The sequence below is a fragment of the Coturnix japonica genome, chromosome 1, assembly GCF_054131305.1.
Source record: "Coturnix japonica strain WE chromosome 1, WE-NBRP24, whole genome shotgun sequence".
Classification (NCBI taxonomy): Eukaryota; Metazoa; Chordata; class Aves; order Galliformes; family Phasianidae; genus Coturnix; species Coturnix japonica.
Genome location: NC_140663.1, coordinates 174,784,302 through 174,809,892, shown reverse-complemented (window position 1 = coordinate 174,809,892; position 25,591 = coordinate 174,784,302). Strand labels below are relative to the sequence as shown.

The window sequence follows — 25,591 nt, the reverse complement described above, 5'->3', positions numbered from 1 at the left end:
CTACTTGCAGTAAGCAAAACAGAGTTCACTGTTATAGAAGATCTTTCAACCTTGAGGTCTTTGAGAACATGGCACCAGCAAAACAATGGCGTTGATTCAGTAGATGCCCTACAGGAGTTCTCTGTGTGTTTATTATGGAAGTTCAACATGCCCAGTGTGCAACCAGAGATTATTTTTCTTCCAAAGGCCAGGCTTGCTTGGAATTCTGCTAATTAAATGCTCTATAGAAATGTCAGCCTTTAGCCTCTCACTATATACATTGCATCCTTTGTCCTTCGCATAATGATTTTAAAGTGTTCTGCAGACATCATTTGATAGAATAATAAGATATTATTATTGAATCTTTATGTCTCCTATTGTTCCAGAAGCCTTGACCTTGCTTCCCCAGTGCACTGGTCTGTCTACCAGGCTATTCACGCTGATATCCGAGTACATCAGAGGAGATCCTTATGTGGCAACATTTCTGCAGGAACTCAAAACTAGCCAAGCACACTGATAAAATCCATTTATAACCCTTGTGCATTTCTGCGAGGTTACAATCCAATTTCTATTTCAAATGTAAATCTCCATCCTTGCAGCATGGAGATGTGTGGTTCTGATAACTCAGACTCCCCCAGTAATCAGAGTACCCCATATAGATATTGGTGGACATGATTTGCTGTCAAAACAGTAACTGCTGGGAACCAGGCTGAGTAGATTCGCATTCACTGCACAGTCATGTAGTGCTGATTAATGTCTTTGAAGTATGGAACTGCTATGGGAGTAACTCTTCATTTATGTCCTTCACTTTTGTTTGATAATACAATGTATTAACACTGTACGTTTTACTATGGGCAAACAGATATTAACACATCTTACGAACATGTTGTTTTCCCTTGACTGCTTGTGTTGTATAGATGTATCTATAAATATCCATGCACACAGCAGGGTACCTATGATACATCTGGCAGGGAATGGTTACCCCCAGCACAATACTGAGTTTTAATTTAATCTTGGCTTGTTTTCATAGCTGTCAAGAAGTCTAGGTTAGGTTGATAGTTTTTAGGGGGAAAAATTACAATTTGTTCCAGTTATGTTTTGTTCCCTCTCTTTAGCAAGTCACGATACTTGTGAGGTCTTTTTGCTCCAGGAGTGAGACAGAACAAACTCTGATACAAAAGCTGGAGACATGGAGATATGTCATAGTATCATCAGTGTCCTTTGAGTATCTGTATGTCTGAAAAAATAGCCAACTACTCCATTTTAGCATTCACAGCCTCTTCATTACATTTAGTTCTTGAAACAAAAACAATAGTGTTTCCCTTTTGCCTCATCACACTTTTCATTTGTCCTGAAAAATACTGTTTTTGTTTTGTTTTGTTTTGTTTTTTTCTCTCTAACACAGTTGAGATGTCTAGGCTATGGTTTCTTTTTATTGAAATATCTCCAGGAATCCCCAAAAGAAAAAGAAAAGAGGCTTTATATAGTGATATTACTGCTATATCAACGTCTACCAAATCAGTCAGATAGAGTCAGAAATTTAAACACTCCTTAAAACACATTTATCTTAATAAAGACATTTCAAAAACAATGTGCCTGTCACTGTTAAAATGTGTATTTTAAAGAACTTCCCCAAAGCTGCACAAGTCCAGACTCATCTCATTACTGTATAAACATCATAATATGAAATATATAACTATAGCCTGGGCTGAGGGAAGAATACAAGCATTCTGTTGGTTTAGAACCAACAGAAAATCAATACATACATGAAGTGAAAAGCTATACATTGAAACTATGTTTGAATAAAGACCTTCTTCAGTGCTGGATTTCATAACCAGAAATGTTATAAGACCCTTAGCCCCATCCACACAAGTCAGGCCATTATAGCTCCTGTTAATTTATTTCTGTACTTTGAAATGTGGAGTTTCTAACTTGAAGCTGTAGAAATACATTTTCCACTTTTATCTATCTATCTATCTATCTGTATGTCTATCTATTTTTCTATCTGTCTATCTATCTGTCTATCTATTGAGTCTGCTTAAAACCTCGGTTCATCACTTTAATAATATGCCAAATTTCTATTGATTTTCTTTTTACTTTCTGAAATACTTTGGGATGTGCGCTCACAGAATTGAGAGACAGTATTCTGTGGCTGACAAGTTCTATTTATTATTTGTTAAATAGAAATAATGTTACAGTTGTGGAGGCATCTAATGCAACATCATTAGACGAGTTAAAATTACTAGATCCACAAGGTATTGTAAAATCAGTGGTAGTTACACTCATTCAGAATAAGAGTTGGTGGAAGTCAAGATAGATTTATCAATCTGGAAGTCAATATGAAGTCTGTAATTGTTGTGAGCAAAGCATTATCTTTGTACTGAGAGTGCTGAAAAGAAAAAAGGTGACTTTTGGTGGGTGTTTGGACAGTTGGGAATGCTGGTGATTGAACAGAGGCACAATAGTCAAGAATAAATTATGTTAAGGAGTATATGAGCTGCCATGAAATTATATGCTGGTTATTTCTTATACTTCAAATGAACTTCTAGAACAATGCATTGACATGTCAACATCATTTATTCAAGCTTCAGGAACCTGGGAGCATTTCTTGTCTTGATTCAGTCTCATTAGTTAAACGTCTTGTTTCCAATACAGAAAAAAATAAAAAGTCTTTTTTCAAGTGATAACAATTTATTAAACAATGAATTTAAAATGACACTGCAAATACAATTTTGTGTGTTTTGTTCTTTTGGTTTCTTAAAAGAAAACCAAGGAGGAAATCAAGAGGCAAATAATGGTGCTTTGAAATACCACAAGAAATTACTTGATTTATCAACTCCACTTGGGTATAAATGCGTATGGAAGGAATATGATAAATGTATAAAACCCATACACATAATAAATTAAATTAAGTTTTATTGTTTTCTTTCATTATTAAAAATAAATTAAAAAAAAAAGAAATAATAATAATAAAAAAAAAGATGGTGTACTTACATATTTCATCTCCTCATTTGTCTAAGAATAGAAAGCACTCAAGTCATGTGCCAGAATAACTCGGATGGTGTCTTCTCAATCCCCTTTTCTGTTCACGATCCACAAAAATCAGAGTGCCACTGCAATGGTCCAACCATTCTCACTACAGAAAAGGAGCCAGGTGTTGTGTGTCAGAATAAAACTGGCATGGATTGTAAAGGTTGTTTGTTTGCTTGGCAACTGTCAGGATATTCCTGGTATGAGCCTTCATAATTCCAAAGACCCAGACAGACTCTCCCTGTCTGTGAGTAATTGAAAGTACCTGCACAAAAAAAGTGCAGTAAAATACCACCACAAACTTTTTCAGAGATTACCATCTCAACAGAACAGCAATTGGCATCTGTCTTTAGGTATATATTGATACTAGAAAATTAATGTCTTCTTCCATATTTCCAAGTCATCCACCCCCAGGCTGTCTTCTCATGCTTTGATTTCCACAGGAACAAAATTTGGTCAACCAGCCTTGTTCCTACCCAAGATGCTCCTGGATCAGAACATAGGATGTGCCACAGCTCACTGGTGGCTTTACCATTTAGATATGATCTTAAAGGCTGGATAATTTCATTATGGTCCTTTTCAACCCAGGCCATTCTATGGTTTTATGATTCTTTGATAAGGAGCAGCTGTACACCTATTGTGAGATGCTTCAAAGTGAGTGTAAAAGACAGCCTAAGATGGTATGTACTCAGATTTAAACCTCAAGGATGAGAAAATATGCATTCAGTGAAACAAACTGCCTAGCAACAAATGTATTACTGTATTTCTTCCTTTCTAGATTGCATGCTTAACGCTGGTTATAAAGCTCATTTACTTATTCTAAGATATCGGTAAAATAGTGGAGTTTTTACAGACTTGCATTGTTTTTTTTTAAAGAAATTAGGGAAAGAGTCCAGTGTTTTATACATAGGAAAGTCCAATTGCTTCAACATGAATAAAAAATGACTGTACCAGCCCATATTTTTCACTTTATTTTATAAGTCGGTAGCATCTTGAGCTTTATTTTTAGCAGCTCATTATTTAATGGCATCTCAAACAGAGTTTTTAGTTTTGCAGACACTTACACCCTGATATAATTTCATTGTGAGGTGTGTTTGGACAATACCACTTATTTAGTGACAACATTCAGAGGTGGAATATGCGGCACAGAAGTGAAAACATGCCAATATACGATTTTGCTATGGACCAGTTGCTTCTGGTAACAATTAACTTGCTCTTCTGCATTATCAAAAAATAACTTGGAAAAATTGTAACTACAGATGTAAGACATAGCTCAGGTTGGCTGTCCACACAAAATGGTCTGGATCCCCTAGAAATACCCTAATTACCCTGAATGTCCTTCAGCTGCCCCTCCAGAAAGCAGATCCTGCATCTTTGCCAGTCCCTTAAACAAGTTTGGACATCTCCAAAGTATCTGCTCATTTCAGATGGCTCTGGATGTATAATAAAACTAAATCATTCGCTGTTACAAGTCATGAGTTGCAAACAGCTCAGAGTTCTCTGCCTCACCAAATTGCTGCTCTCCACATGGCACTGCGTGCACACTACCCCTTCCCACAAGTACTGCTTCAGGTATTAGATTGCACTGGTATGTCTAAATTTCCATGTTGTACACTGTTTACGCACATGAGTGAATGCTGGGCATGTACATCTTTTAGATGATATACTTGTTATTTTTGTAAAAACTAAAACATTTCCAAGAGGCTGTTATGCTTTGATTATTAGGATAATAAATAGTAGTTTCATGGATGCAGGTGGGGCTACGATTAATTACATCAGGGAAGAAAATGAAGTAGTGCATCTTTTCTCCACCAGCAGCATTACTAACATATTCACAATATTAATTTAATAAAGAAAAGAAGAATCACAGTACAAGAAAAATTGACGTCCTTCAAGAGCAAGTGGAGAGCCCTTACAAGGTCCTATTAGTAAATGAATGGAAATGCAGAGTATATGTCTTAGCCCACTAGGCTGCTTCAAATCCCTGAACTAAAATCTGAATGTTAAATACCCCTGTTTTATTTATGAGAACCACAATATTCCTCACATAATTAAAATTGAGAAGATCTGTTCTGAATACCTCCCGTTGACACAAAAGTTTTGTTAAAAGAAAAAACAAACTAAGCAACAACAAAAAAGATGAAAAAGAAATCGAAAATCAAGCCACTAGTTCAAAATATTTTCTTGAACTTCAAATATTAATTTATGTTTTCTTCTTGAAGCTGCAACTCCTGAAACATGACTATTAAAAAAAAAAAGACAAAATAAGAAATACAAGTTACGTATTTGAAGATAAAATTAAAAAGCACAAAAATGCTGTAATAATTAGAACCACCATTTCTGAATGCCTTCATTTATCTTGAGTTATTAAATATCCTGGAGTTGGAATATTCATTTTGAGTTTCTACTCCATAGTGCTTGGACTTTTTAATACTATGTAAACAAAATTACAAAATCTAATAAGTTTAGCCCAAAAGAACCTTACTTCTCCAAAAATCCAAGTATAGGAGCCAAAGTTTTGTTTTCTTTTTAAATGACTTTCTCTATCTTTAGCTTAAGTGTTTAAAGACTCCATAATGAAGCATAGTACAGAATCAAGCATAAGAAGGCTGAGACTATGAGCTTTAGGGAGATCAAGGGCTGCAGAGCTGCTTGCTTTTTGTTACGTTAACCTGCCCCGGGAAAGCAATTCCCTTCTCAGCCCCCATGCCCAATCCCCATAAGTAGATACATATGGCAGTACTGTGATACAGAGAGCACACTGTGGTGGTTTTATTGATACTGGAACTGCTCCTTAAGCAAAGTCTTCTCTGCTCAGCTATGAATCAATGCCATTGACTCTTGGTGAAATGCGAGTAGTCATAAAGTGTAATGTTGGCCTCAGAGTTAGAGTCCTGCTCTGAAATGCCCTCCGAAGGTGCCTCTCTCTGCTGACTTTGGAGAGAGTTGCTAATTAAAATTAGGTTAGAGACAAATTTTGTGCATCTGCCAATTCAGTGGGATTGATTTGCAGTGGTGTGCTTTAGTCTTTGTGAACATTTGGTCCACAATGCTTAGATGTGTGTGTATTGATAGAAAACCAGCAGCAGCAACAAGGCAAGTTGGGCATAGCTGTCAAAATAAACATGACTGGATCCATCAGTATCCTACAGAAGGTCTTTCCCTTCTATTCTTTTTCAGAACATTGGTTGAAATTAAACCAAAAAAAAAGGCTCTTCCTCCAATGGGTTTCAACCTTTAATAGAGAGCTAATCATCACCTGAATAGTTTTGGTTTTTTTTAATATTTTTTTTTTCCCCGTTTTTCCCACTTCCAGCATTCTGTTGCAGTCTACTATTTAGAAAATCCATCTGTCTTGAAGAATTAAAGTGACCTGTAAAGTTTGAAACACTGGCTATCAAAAACCTTGCCTATATCCAGAAATGTTTATGTAGGGCTTGAGCTGTAATGCCAGATGAACTAATGATGGATTCATTTATCATTAGTAGGACCAGGCACATCAATTGGCTACAGTATCAATACTATCCTCCTGCATTAACAAAACTCTTCTTGATTCTGAATGTACCACCAGGACATCCTTTATTAAATGAGATGAATAATACTGGGGACAAGAGTTGTCCTGCTTCAGCTGAGAAAGCTGAATATTTATGAATACTTCACTAATTATGACACCAACAGTTGGCAAGCCTTGTAGAGACAGCTTTTTGGGGTACTGGATAAAGGTTAATATTCTACACATGCATCTCCTGTATCAAGGAATCAGCAGCAGAAAACTGAAAACATTTGAATCCTATGAAGTTTTTGGTCTGTGGCAGGACCTTAGAATGGTTTGGTTTGAAAGTGGTCCTCAAGACTACCACTCCCACTCCCACGACACAGACAGGGACACCTCCCACTACAGGGAAATTACTCAAAGCCCCATCCAGCCTGGCCTTGAACACATCCCAGGATGGTGCATCCAGCACTTCTCTGGGCAACCTGTTCTAGTGCCTCATCAGCCTCTGAGTAAAGAATTGATTTTGAATATATAATGTAAATCTACCCTCCTTCTGTTTGAAGTCATTATTGCTTATCCTATCTCTATACTCCCTGATGAAACACTCCCTAGATTTCCTGTAATCCTCTGTAGATACAGAATGGACACAGTAAGGTCTCCCCAGACCCTTTTCTTCTCTAAACTGAATAACTTCAGCTCTCTTCATAGAAGTGCTTCAGCCCTCTGAGCATATTGATGGCCTCCTCTGGACCCACTCCAGCAGCTCCATGTCCTTCTTGTCTTGGAGACCCGAGAACTGAACACAGCAAGCAGAGTCTCACAAGAACAAATTAGAGAGGAGTCCTCACCTTCATGAACCAGGATGCCTAGGGAGGATGCAGAGTATCCATTTTTGATGATATTCAAGTTTGACTGGATACAGCTCTCATCTGCTGTAGCTGACTCTGTTTTGAGCACTGAGATTTGACTAGATAATCTCCAAACCCAGTGGCCACATGTAGCTACAATAGCTGCACTCAATACATATGAATTTTTCTGCTATAAACCCCTTTCCATACATCTTGCTGACTAATTATGTTTTGATTCTTTCATAAATGACATTTCCCCCCCTCCTTTATCATCTAATTTCTTTATATTGGTAAGAAAGAATTACAGCTTTTTCACTTTTGCCAGGGGGCTTGGGGACTTTTTCTCAGAATGTTAGAACATTTTCTCTGTATTTGGAAAGAAGTATTTTGTTTGCACACAGCACACATTGCTGAGGGATTTTCAGTGCTGACACTGTTTTGGGTTGGCACAGATGCTTTATACCTGTGCAGCCAAAAGAACTGGCAGATGGTTGGTGACAAAAGGAGCATCCCATGGAACTGCAGGAGAATCATCTCAACAGATTCAGGATTTCAGAGCCTGAACGATACTGTTCAACAGCCAAACCATAGCACAGCTCAGCATTCAGCCAGAAGCAAGGCAGGTGCTTGAAACATTTGCCAGGATTCTCAGATTCAAAAGAGCTTAGTCTCCAAGCTAGAAGTAGATCTGACAACTGAGTGTAGGAAGAAGCTCTTTCAAAGGGATCAAAGGGCAGCTTCCCAGCATAGGACAGCATCTCCAACCTAGGCTATGTTGCTTCCTGATAGCAAGATGACAGGCTTCTCCAGCATTGCCCTTGCCAGGACTCAAAGCAGGACAGGGTACCAGTAAGCATGTACAATATTAAATGGAGTGGCAGCTCAAAGAAGAAATGTGTTATCCAGCAGGGATTCTTTGAGCACATGTCGACAGGACCACATGACAGAATAATCTTCCCCACTGTATTTTGTTGCAGGGACCAAATAAGTAAGGTCCTGCTGTTTATGCCACAGTACTGAACAGCCACATCAAACAGAACCCTTGCTGATAGGGCTGGGGAGGAAAGAGTTGAGGTTGTCTAGCTTAGTATATCAGATGTGCCAGATTGGGATCAGCTCCACTCCCTGCTTGATGGCTTCATATTTCAGGTCATTCTACCACAAACAGGAAAATGACGTACTTGGAGCTCTGTCTTCCATCTAAACTTAAATAAAAAATGTTTGCTTCATATTTTCTTTTTCCAGTTAGTGGAAGGATACAGGTCTTTGCTACTCATTCTTAATTTATTTTCTTTAATTTCCTTCCCAATTTTCCAGTATTTGTCCCTGCTCAAAATCTTCCCAGCTGCAAATGCAATAAATTGTCATGGTTCACACTTCTTGTTAAGCAATAGTGAACCAGCCCAGAATATGCTGAACCTCCTTTTAGAAAAGGAATGAAACAAAGATCACTGCAATAAACTGTCGTCTTCAGACTCAGGAAGATTCTTCTACACCTTTGCATTTCAGAAGATGACCTTTATCAGATAGAAAGTCTACAAATATGTGTTGACTGCGAAGGGCAGACTATGGATATAGGATTTGATGTACAAATGTAATAGCCTTTCTGCTATCATACATCAGCCTGTACAGCATAGGCACAATGTCACAGGAGGGAAAGCATAACATAGAGACATCAGACACAAAAAGTAGCTTGCAACTTGCAAATGGAGAAGAGGAATCCAAGTAAAACAATTTATACTGAACGTCCAGTGGAGTCCTGTGGAGTTAGTCTCCCTAGAGGAGACAAGAGAATCAAGAACAATATTATCTCTCTAAAAGCAAACATTGTTAGGGAAAGAGGGTGCTGATGGGATCAGGCTGGGAGAACAAGAGAGCTCTTTGCTGAGTAAGTGACTGGTATAGGAAAGGTTGTTCACACTGATGCCTTAGGGTTTTGATTTCATGACCAGGAGACCTTGAGACCTGCCTCAGCTGATCCTTCCCATAATGAGTGGATTGAGCGCATTAATCAAACCTGAGATTTTGGGGCTCAGAGTTCAAAAAGCTACCGGAGGTGAAATCATTCCCCTCCTTCCTCCTTTTCTTGTCCTTTCCAAGAACAACCCCGCTATATTTCTTTTACTTCCCATTTTACTGAAATCACCTGGGGGTCAATTATCTTTCTGGGATGGAAACCATATGCCCTTTCACATTCTTGAATAAGGTTAAGCTGCATATGATGAAACTGATCAATTAAATCTTGTGGGAAGGAACAGGGAGAATGAAGCCTGGCTCAGAATTACCAGTAGTTCTCATTTGCTGACAACCTAATCCAAGGTATCAGATATATATAGAAATGTGCTTGGCACGAGGAACAGGAGAGAAAGTGCTGCTTATATCATTGTAAAATCTAGCTGTGCTGGAAACATTAATATAAACAAGATGGGGCTATGTCCTGCCAAAGACTGGTAAGAATTTAACTATGGGAGGATTTAATTATTCAAAGACAAATGTTCCATGTGATTTTGTGTTTGCAGCTTGCAGATTGCTTTGAATACAGCAGATACTCTACTGATCTATGTTCACAAAACCACAGAATCACAGAATCATAGAATGGCTTCATTTAGAATGGACCTTATAGATCATTGAGCTCCAACCTCTGTGCCATGGACTGGCTACCGTTCATCACCTCAAGCTGCCCAGGGCTCCATCCAATCTGGCCTTCAGCATCCCCAGGGATGGAGCACCCACAGCTCTATGGGCAGCTTGTACCAGTGTCTCACCTCACCCTGAGTAAACAGTTTCTTCTTAATATCTAAGCTAAATCTCCCCTCTTTTAGTTCAAACCCATTTCCCTTTGTCTTATTCATATCAGACCGTAAAAAATGTCAGGTCCCCTCCTGCATGTAGGGTCTGTTGAAGTACTGGGAAGGCCTCAATGAGGTCTGCCCTGAGCCTTCTCTTCTCCAGCCCTGATCCCTCAACCTGTCTTCATAAGAGAAATGCAGCTCTCTGAGGATTTTCATGGCCCTCTGGACCAGCTCCAGCATCTCCCTGTCTTTCTAGCTGAGAGCCCCAGGGATGCAGTACCCCAGATATGACCTCATGAGGGCAGAACAGAGGGGAACAGTCCCCTCCCTGCTTACTGACACTCCTCTGTTGATGCAACCCAGGATCCTGTGTTGATTCTCATCATTGTAAATGGTTATCCTTTGAGATAGAACCTGGATAAATATACATACATATAGTGCTAATCTGGCAGAGATAAAAGAGAAGCGAATGCAAATGCAGAACTGATCTGTTGATTCTTACACTGGTAAAATTCTACACAAACAAAAACTGCAAGTGGAAATAAGAGCTACAGGCAGAATCAAGCAACTATAAGTAAACAGTACATCACAAACTAAGAGCTATTTACAAATAATTTCTCAGTAGCCTCTAAATTGAAAACTTTGTTGTGTGTTTCACTTAATTTCCTTATCAAACAGCAACTTTCCCTTTGTCAGTGAAAAAGAGTAACTCTGAGAACCACTCAGTCCAGGTTTGAAGAACGTCAGCTGCACTTGGGGTAACATATTTCAGTGCAGTTACACTTCCTCATTAGTGAGCACTTGAAAAGTGAACTACTGAAAAGAAATAAGCATGCACACACACACACACAAACACTCACAGATGTCTACTGTTCTGTCTTCAAATAACCATTGTGGAGAAAGAAGGGCAGTATATATATAGGCATGCACGTGTGTGGGCATGCATGGGAAAGCAAAGTAAGCTTTATTTTTACTCTGAATCCCACCTAAACAAAGATCCTAATGTTATCCCCTGGAATGAGGTAAGAAACATGATCATTTGGTTCCAAGACCTGCCTGCAACTACAGTTTTTGTAGCCCTGAATGAGCAGCAGGCAAAGCTAGAGAGATCAGATGAACTGCATTTAGAAGTGATGCAGTGAACTGGTACAAGGGGAAAGTGCTTTTAGTGATCAATATGAAAACAAGGGGTTTTCATCTAACCACATCGAGGATGGCAAAGAGGAATCTGGGCAATATAATATGGGATAAAAGGGCAGATAGCCTCTTATTTCAATCTAAAGACTTAATGATGCTTATTAAAACGTTGTTACTTGGTTTCATGGAAGACTTATGGCCCTCCTCTTTCCTTAGAATTAATGGCCTCAGAGGGAAAGGCAGGAATTTTTTTCTTTTGTTCTTGTTAAGGAAGTGTTTATCTTACTTTTGTCTACTTTCTGCCCAAAGATCAGCTCATACAACAACCAACTTACCTACATGTTTTTCAAATGAAGTCCATTGCTTATTACTTATACACAATGCAATTCATCAGGAAGAGCATTCATAAAGCAGTAAGTGGATAGTAAGTTATTATGTCTTGCTACACATAACAATTAAGATGTGGGTGAACTTCAATGATACTTGGTGAATAGGTCAGCAACCAAAGAAAATGTCCCGAAGGGTAATGTGTTAACAAGAACATAAAAAGGTGTGGGTCCATCTCTTAAAGAAGGGGGCAGAGCCATTTGGTTCTTGTTCAGCTACAAGAATCTAATATGTCTATCAGTGTAATAGGCAATACAGTTTGTCTGGCACTAGCAATCAACAGTGTGTCTGGAACTCACTGCTAATAGATAGTTTTAGGCTACTAAGAGTGTCTCAATGCCATACAGTTCTTCAGCAGCAGCTAGCAAATATAATTCAGAAGATCATAAAAAACCTGCAATATATTTATTAGCTTTCCAGTCACTATTAGCAAATTCCTTATGGCATTCCACTATAAGCGTATAAGGTGTTGCTATTGCTACAATTCTTATACTAGAGATAGGATCCTGGAGCACCAAACTGCCCTTCTTGTTAGATAGACTCATCTCATTAGCATGAATTGGTCTTTTGTGGGTTAAAAAGAACTCTCCTTCAACTTATCAAAAACAAATCATGTGAGATTATTGCTGATATAGTTATTTAAATTAAGGTAAACTGGGTCAAACCTATGCAAAACCACATTGCTACTGTATTCCATTTCTATGCTAAACCAAACTCTATATATCCAGAGGGAGCCTAGCAGTCCAATATGCAGACTCAAATACCTTTCCAGCTGTAAAATGGTAGAAATGTTTTGAAGTTAAATACTTTCAGACATGTAGAACATGTGAGAATGTTCCTTTAGAAATTAAAATGGCATGGAATCAAGGAAAGATCAGATGAATTAAATTAAAGAGCCTTTTCTCTGTTGCCTTCCTTGAATAGTCATTTGTGAACCAGAAAGTAAATGCATAAAGAATCTAAAATCATGAACAATCACTCGAGGAAAACTTTTGCACTCACTTCACACCACTGGATGGCTTAAAAGCCAAGTGCAACAGGAAATCAGGTCCAACTTTACTGGAACAATTTTGTCTTTGAATTATATTGGTGCAGTGCCACAGAAGTCAATGGGATATGACCTTCACGACTCATGAAAGAGGTCTACAAAATTTATCCTACTCAACTTGGACACAGAGCTGTTTTGCACTTTCTGTGCACACTCCCTTGTTCTCTCCATTAGGGTGAATAAAAATTTTCAGGTGAAGTATAAGGCAATTAATTGGAAAGAAACCCTTTGATATTAAATCTTCCTAGCAGTAAGAAAAATACACTGGAAATGGCAGATCAGATTTACATAAAAAACTGATAGAACTTGGACTTGAGGACTCCAAGTCCTTTCATTGCAAAATCTCTTTGTAAGGGAACAGATTTACTGAGAGATTGAAGAGGTGGCCCAGCTTTTTAGAACACGGTCCACTGCAATCCTACTTATTGCTTGTGTGACTTCACAGCTCTGTGGGACTGATTTTCACCCCTTTTTCTTCTTCCTATCCAGATCACATCTGCTTGCAGGCCTGCATATGACAGAGGGATAAAGAAATATCTGAGATGTTGTCCCAGACGATCTATGGCATGGCACACATTCACCTGACAGTTCAGTCAAATACACATTTGGGAGATATCTACACAAGTCAGTTTGTTTGTTCTTTAAGGAACAGACTCATTTAGGAAGAGAACGGAGGGGAGAGGGAGAAAGGAGCGAGCATAATGAGAAATTAATATAACTATCATCATCCATAAATATTAAAGCAGATTAACAGATTTTGAGATAAAAAAGCAAATGGAGCTTCTACAATTTAAGGTTCTAATAGCATTAAGGTTCTATTTCCTGTCAACTTGTTAGAAGTTAATTGCCATTAATTTTTCATAACTAAATAGTGGAAGAAATGAGATTCTTGCATTATTGGCCATGCGCTCTAGCTGTGAAAGGAGTCCAATGTAAAATGGTGAAAAAGCCTCATGAGAAGATAATTGAAATTACAGCTGAGGAGGCTTAATAATCCATACCCTTACCACAGCAAATGCTTCTCTATAGTGAAGCATCTGATGAAGTAGCCCACTCAAACACAGTTTAAAAACAACAGAAGGATTTAGAATTGTTTGCTCTTATTATTATTATTATTTTTAATAAAACCTCTCAGCAAGTAATCTCTAAGTACTGCATGCTATGTATTTATGTGTGATTAGAAATATGTTTTAGAAGGTTATCTGAACTAACTGCAAGAGATGGAGCTTTGTTTTTTCTTTTCAATGTAAACAATTTTTTCCTACTTATTTTCTGCATATATTTGCTTTCATTCTGTAAACAGCTTTTGAGGATCTTCAGTTTCTTGAATACTTTTCTCTATTGACTATTAATGGAATTCCAAGTTCTTATGAACTCAAATAGGAAGACAATCTAAATAAGTTATTTCTTCCCTGATCTTGGTGCTGCAAGGAAGTGTACACAAAGCAATAAGGATATCCAAAGCTTCTTTTAGATGATTGTCACCACTGCATCATTAAGAAAACAAGAATGGAGGACTTCATCCAGCTAAAATCTCAGTGGTGGTAGGATAAGTATTAACCGATGCTGCTGAATAGAGAAGTGTATACACAAAATGCATCAGCTAAAATGTTGTAGACAATTCATAAAACTCTTAGCTAAGCCACCAGTGGAAGGTAGCAGAAAATCACAGGGAGTTAATATTAATATTTATTCTCCAGAGCTGTTCAGACGACTAGCTCTATGCCAGTTCATCACAATAGCTGACACTTGCAGGGTGTCAGATACACAAAAAACACAAACTAAAAACATAGGTTGTGCTTCACGTTTCCTTTAATTTTTAATAACAAAATAAGTTACTTGTAACAAATGCCAGAAGAAACTGAGTTCTGATTAACTTCTTTACGATGACATCTCCTTTTAATTATCTTAAATGGCTTCCACCATCAACTTTGGAAAATTCTTTTAAGTCATGCTGTGAGAGGCATTTCTTCCTGATTTGCAGCTCAAATTTTGTTTTTGTCTTTAACATAATCCTATTGTGCCTGTCTTTGTCACCTTAGGGTAACAGAAACAATCTTTTCTCCTTATCCTCTGAATGTATGTCTTTCTTTTTCCTATACAAGTAGGACTGTTCAGCCCATTAATGATTTTTGCTGCTGTTCTCAGAATTCTTTTCAATTTGTCAACATCCATCACTAGATTCAAGGTGCAATCTCATCACTGCCATAAAGCAAGAAAATCACTTTCCTGTGGACAAAGGAATGAAGACTGTGCACATACAAACCCAAATCACAACATCCCTTTTTGTCATCCTCAAACATTCCAGAATATATATATATATATATAATATGCAGTCTGCAAAAACCTCAAGGTCTCTTTTGACATTTCTGCTTTCCAGGTATCTTTGTCCAACTTCATAACTGTTCTCTAGATTATTTCCCTCTCAGATTTATTAGCCTACATTTTTTTCTAGGTCAAATCTCATTTTGTTACTTCAAGCACATATTTCTGACATCTCCCATTCTCCTGGCACTATTTCCTGGTGATTAAACATAACTTATTATTTTGAGGTATATGTTGGAAGGCCTTTGTTAAGATATGAATGGCAATTGATCATAGTAGTTCAGTTCTTTTATCTTTGTATGTCTTGCCTTGATTCTGCTGATTGCTAAACCCTTGTTCACTTCTAGGACTCTTTTTACTCAGTATTGCAGATGTCAAAAGGCAGACTTAGACTGCTTTCCTATGCTAATGCTTTGGCCAGAAAGAAAAATGGAACTATCAACCTCTTTAAAGAGCAGAAGTTATCACTGGAAGTGTGTACCTGGAATATACCAACAGGATTTTTCATTGGTTCAAATAAAACAAGGTACTTTGCAATGTTCTATTCCACCATTCTGTGCAGGAATTTGTACTTAGTCTAGCTGCAAATACAATTAGCTTGTTCTTCACGATTGATGAAGGCAATAAGTGCATCTGTGACAAAACAGGTTCCACTAGCATCTCAATGTATACAGCTTACACTTAATTTTAGCCATTCAGTCAGTCTTGTAGAACTTGTAGCCTGTGAAGTAAGCCCACCTCCATGAAAAGCAAAATTTCAATGCTGTTTTTTTTTACCCTGCAAACCATTTCTGTTGTTTTCTTATCTCAGGCCAAAGGTTGAAATTTTCTTAGGTACCTTCTGATATCTATAGGGTAGACAATCCACACCTTAACCAGCCACTGTAGGCTCTCCCAAACATAATTAAATAATAAAAAATAAATGTTCAGGAAACAACTAAAATCATCCTGAAATAAGCATCAAAACTTGGTCTTAGAAATTAAACTCTGAAACTGTCTATTTTCAGTGGCCGTGGAAAGAGATCAGTAGAACTAGCTATAGATATGTAAACACTTATAGACAATAGAAGACCTCTTCTGGATTAATCCCAATTGAAATCCCTTTCCTCCAATATGGAGAACTCATAGCACTGAATTCTGAACAACAGTTCATAAAGAATTTGGTGGCCATTGGCTTCATAATTTATATTTTCTTCTATTTTTATTTTTTTTTCTAATCAGTGCTAGTAATAAAACATTACTACAAATTCAATTCTATCTCTTTTCTTCCTCATAAAGATTTTCCTCTGTGCAACTTATGAGAACTGATGAAGATCCATCTTTCACAGTGTTTTTTTACCCAACAGATGTCTAGGCAGCTAAAGCACCACGTGAATACTGTATCCTGTATCCAGCTTTTGACTAGCCGGTCTAAGGAATTTATATTTTCTTTCATTTCAAGGTCTGCAACAGATGCCTACTGTCGTCTTTCATCCCTTGTAATTTAATCCAAAGTATTCTACCATTCTGTTATTCATTATCAAATTGTATCTCAGTGTCAGTGCAAACATGAAACTATTCATGATTCCAATGAATAGCTGTAATAAGAAAAACAGAGGAAATGTAAATAAATAAACTAGTGCTCTCACACATTTACTACCTTAAAACTCTTGTAAATTTGGACATCTTTATTTCTAAGGTCTAAGCAATGGCCCCAGAAGTTTTTCAAACAAAAACAAGAACAGATCTGATAACACGACTATAAATGCAGCAGTCTGCAATCTCACATTTTCTTTATTTCACTGATCTACTCTAGACTTAGGAGTTGTAAAATTCTGACTCTATCCTGGCTTCTTGAACACTGAGTGGAGTCATGAGTCAGACTCAATCCCTGTAGGTTCCTTCCAATTTGGGATTCTCTATGCCACTATAATCCCTGAATCCCATTAAATCTGTCAAATATGAAGATAATTGCCCACCACATGATACTGTACATTAAGTGTATTTCAACAAGAGAAAACTCTTTATGTTTCATTATAGGAATAACAGTTTATTTTTTTTTTTCTTTAATAATATGAAACATTCCATAAAGATCAGAAACCTTAATTACCTCTCTTTACTTAATCCTCTGGGCATTTTCAGCCCCTTTTTTCTGGTTCTGGACATGGCTTTTGTTTTATTCATTGCCGTTCACTAGATATCCTTTTTAAGAGGAATCAAATCCAACATACTAGGTAGCTATTCAAGCCAGTGCTATTTTCAGACTGGTTTTAATTTCAGTAATATATAGAACTTACAGTAAAAGCAACAAATAACTTACTAATATGCATTGCCAAACTGTGCAAAAACAAAGACTGTGAAAATGAGGTCTTATTCAATGGGTTTATGTCTTTGCTGTTTATCTGTCCAATTCTAATACAGATCTAAACTAGAATCAGCTCCTGTGTATGCTTTTTTCAAAGTAACTGTTAATTATGCTCCAAATAATTGTACTGATACACACGAGTCTGAATTGCAAGGGTTGCATATCTGTCAATGAGTGCATCATTTCAAGAGGAAGTCTTTACCCAGAGACAATCAGGGAAAAATTATCCTTTTCAAGCATCTCTCATTCAGAAAGGCTAGAAGAATTCTGCTTGACTTTGAGGCATGTCGTGTTTGGAAAAATCTCCTGATACGGAAGAATACAGGATTCTACATTAGACTGACCTTCATAAAGGAAGGTACAGAAGCAAGTAAAAGTAGCAGTCTTTATTTTGTGCATTTAACTGTAACTTCAATAAAATATGAAGGATAGAGAAAGGCAATAAAAGACAGGTCAGGACATTTCCTTGAATTAATTTACTGTCAAAGAAACAATGATTTTAGTACTGGTAGTGACCACTCTGTAGGACACCACCATAATAGTTCAGTATTTTCTGTGTGGGAGTAAATCCCAGAACTTCTACGTCAATGGCATGCATTGAGTAGCGTAGGCAGCCTTATGGAAACTTTATTAAAGGAAGGAATTTTTCCAGCCTTCTTTTCTTGTGGACTGAATATTGCTGGAGACCAAAATGAAAGCAAGATGTCCCTCAGACCTGAGACACAGGCTGAATTCATGGATAGGATGCACACTTTGTGTGCCTGAAATGGCATCAGCACGAAACATGGGATATTCACCCACAGAAAAATGTAATTTTGATTAAATTACTGATACAGGAAACCAAAAGTATTCCAGAGGTTGTTTCAGAAGAAAGCATACAAGATGATGATCAGAGGGCTGGAGCACATCCCCTACAGGGACAGGCTGAGAGAGCTGGGGTTCTTAAATCTGGAGAAGACTCGGAGGGGACCTTATAGGGGCCTACAGAAAAGCTGGGGAGGGACTTTTATGAGGGCAGGTAGTGACAGAATTAGGGGAAATGGCTTTAAACTGGAAGAGTGTCGATTTTGACTAGATATAAGGGAGAAATTCTTTACTGTGAAGATGATGAGACACTGGAACAGGTTGCCCAGTGAGGTTGTGGATGCCCCCTCCCTGGAAGCATTCAAGGCCAAGTTGGATGGGCTGTGGGCATCCTGGTCTACAGGAATGCGTCCATGCCTATAGCAGGGGGTTGGAACTAGACAATCTTAAAGATCCCTTCCAACCCAAACCATTCTACGAATCATAATTCTGAGATGGAAACACTAATTTATTTTCATGCTTTTATTGAACAATCTGGCATGTTCAGTATTCCTAGTTTTTGGTTAAAAAATGTCTGTAGACAATGATTTTTCTCTCAGGTTCAAAATCTAAATAAATTTGGGTTTGAATATACAAAATATACAAAATCAGAAAAAAAAAAGTTCTTAAATACTGGAGACTAGAAAGTCATAATAATTTTCATTAGTTATTCTAGGGAGATTTGAAACCATGACTGCACATTTAAAAATGTTCCTAATTTGGATTAATTTGATTCTAACTAGCACAATTTCTTCATATATATAAACAAGAAACCTACAAAAATTGTTTTTACAGCTTTTGCTAATGAGTGGATAGAAATTATTTATTTTTCCAAAAATGTATTGGAAAACACAAGTAGAGATAGAGAACAATGGATAGAGGATAACATTTCTTAGGAATTCATAATAGTATGGGACAACAAATGAAGAAATTACACTCAATTCAAAATGGGAATAAAGATATAAGGATAGAAAGAAAGAAAAGAAAAGAAAGAAAGGAAAGGGAAGGGAAGGGAAGGGAAGGGAAGGGAAGGGAAGGGAAGGGAAGGGAAGGGAAGGGAAGGGAAGGGAAGGGAAGGGAAGGGAAGGGAAGGGAAGGGAAGGGAAGGGAAGGGAAGGGAAGGGAAGGGAAGGGAAGGGAAGGGAAGGGAAGGGAAGGGAAGGGAAGGGAAGGGAAGGGAAGGGAAGGGAAGGGAAGGGAAGGGAAGGGAAGGGAAGGGAAGGGAAGGGAAGGGAAGGGAAGGGAAGGGAAGGGAAGGGAAGGGAAGGGAAGGGAAGGGAAGGGAAGGGAAGGGAAGGGAAGGGAAGGGAAGGGAAGGGAAGGGAAGGGAAGGGAAGGGAAGGGAAGGGAAGGGAAGGGAAGGGAAGGAAGGAAGGAAGGAAGGAAGGAAGGAAGGAAGGAAGGAAGGAAGGAAGGAAGGAAGGAAGGAAGGAAGGAAGGAAGGAAGGAAGGAAGGAAGGAAGGAAGGAAGGAAGGAAGGAAGGAAGGAAGGAAGGAAGGAAGGAAGGGAGGAAGGGAGGAAGGGAGGAAGGGAGGAAGGGAGGAAGGGAGGAAGGGAGGAAGGGAGGAAGGGAGGAAGGGAGGAAGGGAGGAAGGGAGGAAGGGAGGAAGGGAAGGGAAGGGAAGGGAAGGGAAGGGAAGGGAAGGGAAGGGAAGGGAAGGGAAGGGAAGGGAAGGGAAGGGAAGGGAAGGGAAGGGAAGGGAAGGGAAGGGAAGGGAAGGGAAGGGAAGGGAAGGGAAGGGAAGGGAAGGGAAGGGAAGGGAAGGGAAGGGAAGGGAAGGGAAGGGAAGGGAAGGGAAGGGAAGGGAAGGGAAGGGAAGGGAAGGGAAGGGAAGGGAAGGGAAGGGAAGGGAAGGGAAGGGAAGGGAAGGGAAGGGAAGGGAAGGGAAGGGAAGGGAAGGAAGGAAGGAAGGAAGGAAGATAATAAATAAATAACCGATCCAGGAACACAGATTTTTGGACCTCCTTCAGCTTGCTGGAAATAAATAAATAATTAGATGGGGATGCCAAACAATAAAGCCAATAATGTAAGTAATTATTTTAACAGACACGATGAAGCAGACTTGCAAGTGGGTGTCTGTTGCTACTTCAAAACCACAAAAAAGTAGGCTGCCAATGCTAACTGAGAGGAAACAAATACACACGCATCTACTCAGCACTGAACAGTAACCAGTATTTATTGCATTTAAGCTCATTTTATCTGATTTTTTTTCATTTAATTTTGCTTTGCTCCTCATAGAGTGCTTTATATTAAATATTTACTGTCTTGGTTAGAATGTCAAGGCACACTTTACTGTCTTATTAGATTACTGAACAGTAGTTCATGGAGGAATTATTTAGGGTTGCTCGAGGGTAGAGAATTAAATGTGATGGGATGAAATTAGAAAAGAAAGAAAATATAGACAGTGAATCCAGTCATATCCAGAAAACTGTGAACTGTTTGCTAGGGCAGGACCAGATTTTTACTTCCTCCAGATTATTTTCAAATAGACTGAGTAGACTGATAACAGCTGCTTAATAATAAACATTGCTGCATAGAAAGAAAACCTCCCTGACTTTATTGACTCAATAGAACCATGATCTCTCGCCATATGCAGTGGCCTGGAATTCAGAAGACATTTCCCCATCTCTATCACTGACCTGCTTCATAGCCCACCTCAGCTCACCTCAGCAATTTCACTTTTACGTGAATTTAATTCTCACAAAATGAGTTTTAACTCTGGCTGGGACCCATCACTGTTACAGCAATGCAAATAACGAATAAATGCTGTAACTTCTAGTGATGATTACACTTTTCATCTTACACCACATTCTATTTCTGTGGGGTTTTTTTTCCCCCTTTGAATTGTGCCAGGATCTAAAAGAACAAAACCTCTTTATACCCCTGAAAAACTGTCTGCATTAAAAGAAGCTTGCCATCTACAAGTGAAAAGAAAGCCAAATCTCAGAATTTCTCTTTTGCCCTAACTCTTCATCACATACTAGCATCCTCTCTTGGAAGAACTCTACCATTTGACAGCTGTTTTTCATGTCACATGGCCAGTAATAACCTTCTCAAAGGCAATTTTCTCAGAGATGGGTTTTCCTGCTCTGTTAGTTTCTGGACTTATTGTATATTTGAATATTGAGAAGCAAGTGTAGAAAATTATTTTCTGCCTACTGATATAAGTGGAGGTCCAAGTGATTCCCCTAGGAATAGCAGTTCTGGGTTGAACCAATGGCCCACCAAGACAAATGATCAACACAGAAAAACAGTTCAAGAGTAGGCAAGCATATCAAGTGTATATTCTTCAGTGATCTCTGGAAGGCAGGAGGACAGGTTATCTCCAAGGCAGATGGACCAAGTGGTCTGATTACTTGCAGGGACAGAAGAGAAGCTGAAGATAAAGGCTGGAGAAGGGACTGAAGGACTGGTGGAAGTGGAAAAAAGATATCATCTTTCTACCCATGAAACTACACTTTCAGGTGTGGCTTGAAGCCAGGACTCAGTTCCAAGTACACCTCTAAAACTGGTCCACCACACTTCCCAGGAGGTTAAACTCATTAATCTACTCCTAATATTTTATTGAAAATTGATAGCTTGTTCTGATCTATAAACTCCCACTCCATGGAGTAGCTGTCATTTAAATCATGGGTTGGAGGCTTTCCCAGTCTTCAACTTCTAAAGTCTACCCAGTTGTCAAATAACTACTATTTTCTCCCACGCGTGCTTACAATAGCCCTGTTTTATGCTTGCTTATTTTGTGGCTGTGGATTTATTTCGATCCCAATGGATCACTGTCGTGGCATGAATAATATCTCTGAAACAGCAACCACAATCCCATATATCATCATGAATATCCTCAGAAAACAGCAGTACAACTCTCCTATTCTTTGCAAACTACTGGACCAACTCTCACTACATTTTCTTCCATATTCTACACTCCTTTTGCTGTGATCATAGAAAAACAATAGGAAATCATTGATGGAGAATGAGAGAAGGGCTGGATTTTTAGTGTAAATAAGCACTCAGCATTTCATGATGAGAATCATATCTATGTAATCACCCTGAGCACTTCCTGATATTTGAGGGGAAATGGATGGGATGAGATTTTTATTAAGGAACATATTTTACCTTATTATTTCACATCAAGTTCAATATTCATTAATAGAAAATGTTTCCATCTACTTGTAATAGGAGATGAGCTCTCCATTGTACACCCTCCTTCAAGACGCTTGAATAGCTATCAGTTTTCTCAATTGTAAATACAGGCAATAAAATTAAAAGCAGGGCAGTTCAGAATGAAATTTCTCCAGTAAAGGAAATGTTATTTCTTCAGTTTTCAGGGCTATGTAGAGGAAGTGACTGCCACAGGAAAGTTTTGGAGACACAGATATGGCAGGAATTAAGGTCAGCCTGAATTTGTATTTGCATACCTAAAATGTTTCTGTTCTGATTATACTAATTTGTGAATTCAGACTTATATAAATATCATTTTCAGGTATCCCTCACAGTTCAACTGAAACACATATGTAGGTAGCCCTGATAAAATATGGCAGATCCTGCAAAGTTCATTTCCGATTTCACTCCTCTTTATTGGTGTCCTATCTGTGCTAGAAATTTGAGATCCCAAGGCCATGTTGGATGGATCTTGGGCAACCTGCTGTAGTGGTCAGCAACCCTACACAAGAAGGTGAGGCTGGAACTAGATGATCTTTGAAGTCCCCTCCAATCCAAACCATTCTACCATTCTGCAGTGGTATGAGTCTATGATTCTATAAGACCTGGTCTTGCAATCTTCATGCATAGATTTATAATAACTTTGGCCAACTGTTCACAAGATAAATCCTGAGCAGGGCACAGAGACCGCCTTAGAGCTAAAGACCAAGAACATTCCATTTCTACCAAATAAATCTGGTAAAAGCTCCAGTGAGAGGCTCAAGCATGAGACTAAAAGTAACAGATGAAATTAGTGAAGGAAAAAAAATGAGATGCCAAGGGAAGGAGAAAAAGAAAAAGAAGAAGCAAAACAGTAGTTCTAAACTGCCAAAATGCCCAATCAGCAGTAGCTTGCAGCTCAGTCTGATACTTTAAATCCACTTCCTAGTGTCAGAGCTGAAGTGGAATCTGCTCAGTGCTCAGCATTACTTTTCATTAAAGAAAGTGGCTGCTGGGAGTACAAGTTGCAAGCAGGCTTTGTAGGAAAAGATGAGCAGGGAGAGGATCAAGGAAATCTCAGAGAGGGAGGACTAGAGAAAACAGGCTTGATTTTCCTCTCACTTAAAGCAGTTTTTCTTGTTAAAACTCAGCTGATTTCAAAAGAGCTGCCCCACATTTACAGCAGGATGAGACCTAGTAAGTACCAGGGGAATGTATTTTATAATATACACTATCCTTGCATTATATTCTCCTTTTCCTTCTTTTTTCTTTTCTTTTTTATCTTTTTTTTTTTTTAAGGCATTTTCACAGTTGCCAAAAAAAGCACCAACCCCTGAGTACCATCCCCCCCCCCACCCAATAAACCCCACAACAGCAAACATGCACACATGCACACATACACACAAAACACACAAAATAAAACAACAGTCATGTAAAAGAAATATATTGTTTTAGAAAAAAAAAACAAACAAACAAATATACAAATAAAAAGAAAAAAATGATGCTTCCCCGGAGTTTGCATTCACAGGCCATTTATGATATACTGGCACAATACACGTGTGATTTTGTCTGGTTATCTATGCAGGTGAATATGCCAACAAGTACATGCATTAACAAATGCCCCTCCAAAACACTATTTCCCACTACAATACAGTATCACACTGTCATTTTGCCTTATCCAACCAGAAATCTCCATATATCCACATTAGAGAGTCCCGGAAAATGTAGAGATAAACATTGCAAAGTCAGATAAACTTGCTGAACAATTTCTAAGGGCAAACATTTTGTATGATGCTTGATGTTGAGTAGCCAGAATGTCTGCAATCTTAAAGTAGGTTTGTTTACACATGAAAGCATGAAAATGAGTATTAGGAAAAAAATATATACACATAAACATAGTGTTTCTTGGCCCTTGACAGTTGAGGCTATGGGCAATATATTACACACAGATGTACATTTTGTAATACTTTCATTTAAAAGGTTTAAGCTGTTTCCAAGGGGACTGCTCCAGCTCCCAGACAAACGGCCGCTTGACAGCTCTCCTAGTGCTCAAAGCTCTCATGCAATTTTGTTCAATACACAAAGTGCCAGACTGAAGGAAATTGCTGTTCCTCATCTGATGTTAAGTGATTGGCTTTCTATCTTCATTAAATGTGTGCTACTCGATGCCTCAAAGACATTTTACCTTGTCCTAGAACGTGAACTTTAGCAGCTTTGTGAAATACCCAGAAGGGCTCTGCAGAAAGAGGAAAAAAATCCTAAATCCTGCCTGCGTATGCCCTTGCCCCTATTAAATCAGTTAGAGATTGGACAGATCAGATGTTGTCTCACTAGAGGTACTGAGTTACTCTTGAAGTTGGTTTCTGAATTCAAGCAAGGTTTTATTTCCAAGAACTTATATCATAGAATCAGAAAATTATTTTGGGTTGGAATGGCCCCATAAAGGCCATCAAGTCTAACCCTCCTGCAATGCACAGGGACACCCACATCTCCATCAGGAGCTCAAAGCCCACCCAGCCTGACTTTGGTGCCTCCAGAGATGAGGTATCCACCACCTCTCTGGGCAATCTGTGCCAGTGCCTCATCGTCCTTAATGTAAAAAACTTCTTCCTTATATCCAATCTTAATCTTCCCTCTTTTGGTTTGAAATTATTTATTTCCCTTTTTCCTACATTCAAAGATGAATTAAAAACAGAAGAAAAGAGGTAGAAAGAATTGAAGGGAAGAAGAGAGAATTTGGGTTGAGAAGGGATGTATATACAAATGGTTACAAAATCAAGGCTGTACATGGGAAGTGACATCTCTGTGCTTCACTGATTCTGAAGAGAATTTGGGTTCATAGTCCCATGCAAAATGGGGTTCAGCTGAAGTATCTGGAACCTTCCACCAATTTCACAGAACACAATGAGAGATGATGCACCCTTCTGGATCAGACATGACAAAGAAAGGGAGATTTGTATCTCAACAGTCATTAAAGAAATGAGCATCCTTTTTTACCCCATTTTGGTAATAATGAAGAGCTGCTGCACATCTGAAAGCTTGAAAACACTGCTGTGCTGTTGAAAGCCACTATAATGAGATCTCTGTTTGAAAGTCAGATCTGATCAAATAATAGACCTTCCCTGTTTGCGTTTAAGGGTGGGTAAACAACCTCAAAGTGAATCCTTACCAGAAGAAACTGCATAAGCTTCTCACATTTTTTGCAGCTGGTTTGTTCCATTGA

The 25,591-nt window shown here is 38.4% G+C and overlaps 1 protein-coding gene across 22 annotated transcripts in view; it reads right to left on the bottom strand.

Moving 5' to 3' along the window:
- The window catches only part of TENM4 (teneurin transmembrane protein 4), a 1,507,827-nt gene that overhangs the window by 498,042 nt on the left and 984,194 nt on the right, over positions 1–25,591 (bottom strand). For 14 of the 22 annotated variants that reach the window (XM_032442260.2, XM_015852439.3, XM_085509413.1 and 11 more), the window contains one exon: positions 2,974–3,115. The exons of the other annotated variants lie outside the window; for them this stretch is intronic. The gene's annotated coding sequence lies outside the window, so the exon portion shown is untranslated. The remainder of the gene's footprint in view (positions 1–2,973; positions 3,116–25,591) is intronic. 22 annotated transcript variants of the gene reach the window in all.